Source organism: Rhea americana, unplaced genomic scaffold (genome assembly GCF_003343005.1).
Source record: "Rhea americana isolate MKP2758 unplaced genomic scaffold, rheAme1 scaffold_20, whole genome shotgun sequence".
Classification (NCBI taxonomy): domain Eukaryota; kingdom Metazoa; phylum Chordata; class Aves; order Rheiformes; family Rheidae; genus Rhea; species Rhea americana.
This window is the reverse complement of record NW_028186150.1, coordinates 444,496-452,389: the sequence shown is the minus strand read 5'-3', so window position 1 is coordinate 452,389 and position 7,894 is coordinate 444,496. Positions and strand designations below refer to the sequence as shown.

General features: G+C 41.4%; 1 long non-coding RNA gene across 1 annotated transcript; it reads right to left on the bottom strand.

Annotated features, from left to right (window-relative positions):
- Positions 1-255: 255 nt before the first annotated feature.
- LOC146596469 (uncharacterized) lies at positions 256-7,877 on the bottom strand. The gene is made up of 3 exons (XR_014895710.1): positions 7,456-7,877; positions 1,231-1,367; positions 256-1,016 (listed from the first exon to the last, which is right to left on the bottom strand). It is a non-coding gene; the product is annotated as an uncharacterized LOC146596469 (long non-coding RNA).
- Positions 7,878-7,894: the final 17 nt, after the last annotated feature.

Sequence of the window (7,894 nt, the reverse complement as noted above, 5' to 3'; positions counted from 1 at the left end):
CTGCTCTGAGTCCTGTCCCCGTCCTCGCCAACGCTAACACCGAGGCGAGGCGAGGCGAGGCGCCGCGGTCGTCCTGCATTATTCATGCCCTCAGTAGGAAAAGGAAAAATTATACACACACACACACACACACATATATATTCATTTAAAACTACTTTTCCAATCGCTTCAAAATTCAAATTAATTAAGATTAATTAAAAATTTAATAAAAAATAAAAAGCTCTGAAAGTGATTTTTTTTTTAATTTCACTTACATCTTTAATGTAAAAGTAACTCCAGTGGGGTTGGTATTTTTAGTTTCATGCAACATAACAGGAGAGATGGGGACTTGCTCCTCCAACACGGAAATGCGGCTAAGCAAGAGAACAATGCAGGCAAGACTCTTCGTTCTGGGAAATGAAGGGCAAAACATGCCTAATGAGCCAGCGGGAAAATGGGGGAGGGACGCTGCTGCAGCCATGTCCTTTCCGAAGGCCTCCAGGCTCCTTCCTCCCCCTGAGCCCTGAGCAGATTTCCTAGCGTTGGGTCGCGGGAGGAGGAAAGCCAGCTCCCCACCTTCCCCTGCAACGCCTGGCCACGGGAAGGCACTCTGCAACAGCTTTCCACCCCGATTTTTATCCCAGCTGAGAGTAAAGAAGACCCCTTAATCCGTTTGGAAGATCTGCCCTTTTCACAGCTAAAATACCCTGCGATTCAGGGAATATGGACGTGGGTGCTTTTGAAAAGGAAGTAAAAATCCAGCCCAGAGGGAAAAAGTCTGCTTTTGAATTTCAGACCTGTCACCAAACAGTGAAACCCCTAAAAGGATCAGCTACAGGAGCAACACCGGATCCTTACACAGACCCAGCTGCAATTCCCATTCAGCTCCTTCTCTGCAGCGTGGTGTCGCTGAAGCTGACGGCGTCACTCTCACAGGGCAGCACTGGCTCCAGGTGAGAAACCGGCTCCCAGCGCRCTGGGCGCACACACGGAAAAGTAGGGAGCTGGTTTGCTGCTCAGGTAATCCCTCATACGATCTGAAATCAGATGCAAGAATTGAACAGAAAAGCAAAGGATGACAGGGAGTTGCGGGTTGCAAAAGCAGGATTACACGGCCTGCAACAGCTTGATGGTTCTGTTGATTGAATATCATTTTCACCAGTTCTATTAATTTATCCTTTTAATACTAAATCATCAGTTTCTGCTAGCTCAGATGAAAGGCAGTTATCAGCCAGCAGGTTCCTTGCATACCTTGCATGRGGATGTGAGGAAAAGGGAATGGTCTAGCAAATTAAGTCCAGGAAGGAGTTCTGCAAGGAGAGACATGTCAGAGCGAGCAGATGAGTATCCAAGGCTGATCACCTTCGTTATGGACAACACAGCATGTTCTGAAATAGGGAATTAATAGGAGAGACAGTTTGACACTACGATTCCTCAAATACCTTTGTTCACCAAAGAATATCATATGTTTGAAAATTAATCTGCACTTCTCAGCCAAGAGAATGTTTTGACAACAGAAAGCTAAACTGCGTTACACTTCACAAAAATTTGAAACACGCACAACCATCATTTACTTAAAACAGAATGAGGATAATGTTCTAAACACAGACAAAATCATACCCATCTAATTGCTACTATAAACTATTGCAAGAAGTGGACTATGCTGGCTCCAGTAGCACAAAAGCATTTTATTTCAAACTAGATTTAACCAGTCTGTTTACATATTCTTTCTGCAAGTTCCACAAATAAAGCTAGCAAGTTCCACAACAAAGGGTAATTGCAAAATAGAAGCTGCATATTAAAATATAACATTGCATTCCTCCAGTAACCTTTCAAACTGAAGATGTTGAGCACCAGGTGGCAAAAACTGGGGCACTATAATACAACACTTAAGGATTAAATAAGGGTTAATCAAAGAATTTGGTTATTCTTTCTTCTGTGCACCATTTCCCTCAATGTATTTCATAATAGGAAATATGCCTCTTATTTAAGGAGTTTACTCCAATGAAATAAAAGGTATTCTGTTCCAGACAACATCTAGCTTTCTGAGAAGAAATCTATGCAAGAAAAAGTGGAATAATCCAATATTTAAGGAGTTATGTGCAAAAATCCATGAAAAATTATGCCATAGCACATACGTCCTCCAAAATAGAGGTTAGGACAAATATGTATGATTTCCACTATTTGCCAATGCTGTTTCTGTATCAGATGTTTTTAGACACTTGTTTTATTAACCTTACATACCTTCACAACATCTGAATTGGTACCATTAATAATACAAATTTTATGGAGTCAGGATTCTGAAATTTTACTCTCATTTTCACAGARTATTTGTCTCCGCTTTTTTAAGCAGATGCAGTGTTTCAGCAAAGAAGTCTATGCCCCTGTGTCTGCCTTATAGGATGGTACGCAGCGGAAATTAAATGCTCAGACTGTCTACATATCTGAAATCAGTGAAGCAGGGGCGAAGAGCCCATCAGGGAGACCGTTAAGGTCCCTGATTCCCAGGCCCAGTGTAAATTAGAGCCCAGCTGGCAGCGGCACTCCAGAGACCATACGCTAGCTGAGGATGGCTGGAGCACAGCATGCTCCAACCATATGCCTGACATACTGCCTCCCTTCCAAGGGGTCTCTGGCAGCGCGGGAGCTGGACGAGCTCATGCTCAGCTGGCCACGTTCAGCGCCCTCGTGTCTTTTTGTGCTAAAACAATGGCATAAAGGCTGCATCCAGACTGTCTTCAGCAGCAGTGCCTGCACGGGCCAGGAAGAGCCAGCAGTGATGCTCATCGCCTCGTTGGCAGGAGCACGTTCCCACCACGGACTGTGGTAGGAACACTCCCATGCAGAGCCCGTGCACATAATAGGTTGGCAGCAATGACGGACAAGAGATCGGGAGCCCAGAACAAAGTCTGAAGCAATTGCGCAGCAACGTCACGGTACAGCCAGCCTTGCACTGAGAACCACTGCACAAAATAGCAGCCAGACCAAAGTCTTTCTGCTTAATAGCAATAAGAATCCTAGACCAAAACACTGTTATTTCTCCCTTTGAGTACTGTCTGTTAAAGGCAATGAGTTTTATTCTGTGGTATGTCCTGGTCTGCAAGTTAGTCTGACAAACTCCAATTCACTATTCATTTCCTCTAACAGATGAATTCCATGACTCTGGATTATTTTTTTAAGAGTTTCCTCTTTCCAATTGTATTTTTCTTTCTATTATTTAGATATAATGCAACATAAAAGTGCACTTCATTCATTCTTCACGTGCCGTTAAATTCATGTTCTGTTTTAGTAGCAAAGAAGTCATTGCCTTCCCTCCCAGGAGAATTTATCTATCTACTCAGTCTATTGTCTGAGGTTCACAACAGCTTGTATACACTTTCATTTAGAATGAATCTAAAACTGGAGTGTTCAGGAATATTCTCTTCCCTGCCACTGACATTAGACTTTCCCTGGTCTTTCTTTGACTACTCTGTCCCTTTCTGGAATTATACAAGGCCTCCATATCTGGAATAATTTGTTCCATTTTCCTTTTATTCCATTTTCATGTCATTGTCAATACGCTTTATTACTCCCTCAGGTTCTGTCCCAGACGTGCAAGAACCAAAACCCTCAGACTATTATTTGCCAAAGAAAGAGAGCACTGAAATGCTGCTGCATAAGTAAGAAGCAATTTACCTTCAATTCTGGATGTGCTTGTGCCCCAAAATCCTAAAAATAGCCCATGATTTGACCCTAAAGGGGCAATATGGCTTTTCTTCATTCTCTGTATTCTGTTAAGTGATATTTTTGCAGTGTAACTTATTCCAGACCTTTGCTGGAAAAGCAATGCATATAACCTCCCTTAGAAGTGTATTCAGTTGGGAGCTGCCTGGCTACACAGGATTTTATACATCGTTCAGCTAAGTCAGCGATCCATATGCAAAAATCAAGCACTCAGGGACATCATGTGGATTTGTGACATTCTTTAGGATACTCTGAGTCTCTAATAAACCAATGAATGGGTTATGCTGAACCATACAAGTATTTTTTCCTCTCCGTGACATGTGTAATATGGATAAGCTTTATTTAATAAGTAGCAAAAAAWTAATGCCATGTAAGTTACTTAAACAGGTTTAAAATATTCCTCAATATTTCAACTGATTAAAAAGATGAGTGAGAGAACAAAACAAAATGCAATGTAAAAAGCTGTGAAATACTGTGCTGAAATCAACACAGGACATCTCAGTCCTCGTGTCCAATGTTTAATTTTTGATACTATTTTTGGCTTATAACAGCTGGAAGCAGAAGAAATGGGCAATCTTTTCAGTACTGTTTTTCTTGAAAAGCTGTTTAATCTCTGCATTCCAGTGTGGATTATTTCTTTGTATCACACTGGTGTCATGAGTTAGGAGTTGAATAATGAATGGTTTTAAAAAAAAATCTGTCTGAATTTAGTCAATAAAGTAATGGTTTGTAAACTCACTCAGTAGCAATTCATTTCTTGAAAAGTACAGAAGATCATTCACGACAAAAGAGTAACAAGACTCAGTGATTTCCTAATGATCAGATCTTGTTCTTTGCATGGTCATGCTTACTGCTTCCAGGAAATCCCTTATCTACCTACAAATGACAAACGATTATTTGTTTTAATTAGCAAACCCAGGTCAACTTCCCATTCCAGAATGACTAGCGTTGCAACTGGCTTGAAAACCTGCTTTAACTGGGAGATGTCCTTAATTCTTTTCTTTTTTTTTTTTTATGCCTTATATGTCAACTGACAGTAACAAGTGTTGGAATTTCAAGGTGCTTAATATTTTCAGGTTTCTCACAGGAATAAACCTTTCCCACTGGCTCAACACAAGCGTAGCATCAGCCCTTCCACACCTCCTCTTCTGCTCCCGCTTGCCCTCGCGGCAGCGCTGGTGCGAGTCGCAGGATCCGCAGCCTGCCTCCTCTCGGCACTGAGACGTGCCGCTCTTTCCTGACCCTCTGCGGTCGATCTTCGCTTCCTGCGAGAGGCACCCAAACTCGGTCACATCCAYAAAACCCCACTGAAGGCAACCAACTCACATAGGGTTTGCTGACTTATAGGCCAGAGTCCAACAACCAGTTCTGAAGCATCAATTTCTTACTTAAATCATCCCCATCCCTAAATAAAACTCTATCTAAAATACAACACTCTCTTAATTATTAATGGGAAGAGTATTAATCTGTGTAATGACATATATTCCTTTGTTTTAAAGGAACAAAAATCTAATTCTCACTTACTTGCCTTAAACATTTCATTAAATGATCCATTTTATCACTTATTTACTGCTTTAATTGAAAATGCCTGCAAGAGCAYGTGGTGTCTTAAACAGAAGGATAAGGTAGGCTGTAGATTTCATTCTGCACTTTTTGAAGTTACTGGGAATATCACTGCCAAGAAGCCAGGATCACACCTCAGTGTGTTGAAGATGCACAGCAAAGTAAGTCCTGAAGTTAGGATGAAGCCTCAAGCTAAGACGTATAATAGAAGGAAAAGAATAAGCATTAAGACAGAATAAGGCCTATTAGAATAAATTCATACAGGGCCTTCAAGAACAATATGGAATTAAAGTTATGAAGTTGATATTCCAGTACAAAAAACACTGTGTAAACAGAAGCCAACGTTATTTTTCAATTCATAATACTTCCTTTCACATAATCAATACATTTCAAATCCGGTGATTTCACAATATTATATCTAGAACATCTCTTTGATAGATTTATATACCTTGAAATCTGCATCTTTTGATGACTTGATCATTGTCCATCCTGTAAAATGTGCTCAATGTTTTAGTTTTGGAAAACACAAAAACCTGGAGAAAAATAAACTGGGGTTCTTTTTGGGCCTCTATTTCACACTGTGAAACAACAAGTTTTTGACCTATTTACTGAAAAAAACTAAACAAACTATGGAATAATAAGATAAAAACATATTACAGAATGTTGCTGACGAATTCAGTTTTAAACATCTGCCCAGAATACAAAGAACTGTTGATAAGAAAAATGCAAAGTATTTATTTTGAAGTATTTAATATCATCTTTATAAATACATGCTGAGCTAAGAACTTTTCAAACACCTATGATAAGTTATGACCTATCAGTTTTAATTATCCTGAGCTCAGGAATTTTCTATTATAAATTTTGCATTGCTTTATGAGGAGCCTAATAGAATTTTGAGAAAGTAAGTTATATTCACTTCTAAAATTACTTCTTCTTCTTTGTTCACAACATCCTATTTAATATTTTCCTTTGTACAGTTCTTAATAGTTGAGCTTTAAGTGAAACTCTGAGGAACAATGTTAGAATTTAAAATAAAGCGGAAGATTTTATTTTCAGGGTCACAAGTACCATAGCGAGATTTCTCTCTTAAACAATGACACTTAGTATCTCTGTAGTTCTATGAATACTTTTGAAGTGTCATATTAAAACCAATCTCTTGGCCTTCAGGCAAAGAGAAGCAATTAGTCTAGGAGTTGTGAATAAATAAAAATCCATTTATATACCCGTCCTTGACATGTACCTTGCAAATCTTAGAAACTTCATCTAGTGGGAAAAGAAATGTTAAATCATGAACACCAATACTAATCATATTGCAATGTTGCTACCTAAAACTGTTTAGTTTGTATCAATCTTTTAAGTGTTAATTCATATGTATATATTCATATATATTGCAACACAACAACAGAAGAGCACTTGAGTGAAAAGAAAGAAATGAGTGAGTGCATAGAGCTATCCTGCATACCTTTACTACCCTCAGCAGTAATACAGGCAAGACAAAAACTCAAAGCTTGCAGGTGCGCTGTCCTTTCTGGACACCGTAAGAACAACGCTGCCCAAGCTGCGTGCCAYGTGCGTGCCTTCCTCGTCCCGAGTACGGCTGCGTCTTTGCTTTGATCCACGTGCACACAAACACACAACCTTCATTAGCCCTGCATCCCTCTGCCGTGCGGCACGCTGTGTTGGGATGAGTCAGAAACCAATTTCGACTTTTTGTTCAGCGCGGTATTTCTAGCTCTTCTCTTTCCTCTTTACTGCACCTTAACGCAGAAGCATCACACTGCTGTGATGCTCTGATCGCTGCTCAAGATGCCTCATATTTATTTTTCACTTAGCAGTTAGTAATTCACAGAGGAAGTAAAAATTAAGCCGCTAAGTCACCCCAAGCAGTCCGCCCGCACCCAGCAAAAGCGAGCGGCTCAGTGGAGCCGCGTAGCAGGTCGCTGAGCCTCAGCGGTGCTCGGCCTCGGCCTCCACTTGTTGAGCAGCACGCCCGCGGAGGGACACCGCTTCGCTCGTCCCACGACCACGCGAGGCAGCTGCCGGCAGGCAGGCTTGTGCCCRGGGTTGTGCCAGAATAAATCCCGCYGYGCCGTGCYGTGCYRTGCCATGCAGGGCGCCGCCTCCGAGGCCGTGCGGGCAGGCCCACCCCGAAGGCCGGGATGGAGCTGTGACCCCAGYGAAAGAACCTACCTGGGCCCACGGGATGGTCAAGGAAAACAAATTTGAGTCTGTTCTGGATGCAAATCTCTCAGCTGACCTAGTTCTCATTCTCCTTTTCATTTCAGAAGCTCAGCTAAAAATCCATAAATTAAGGAAATTAACTGATGGAGCCTCCGGCATCTTTGTAAGCTATTTAAATCTTTAAATTTACAACATCTTCTGCATATATCAAGTAATTGAACTAACTGCAGGGATGTAACTTTAATGAGAAAATTTCCCTCTTCTCCTGTAGTTTGTACTCTTAAAAACAAAAAAAAAAAACTACCCTTAGGAAAAAAGTTTCTGTTTATTCCTGCCACGGAAGATAACTTTAAAAAACCCCCAACGCTCTACGAGAGGGGGCTTCTGCCGTCCCCCCCCCCGCGCTGGCGGCCGGCCGCCGCGCTGCCTCCCCCGCGCCCGCGGCCCC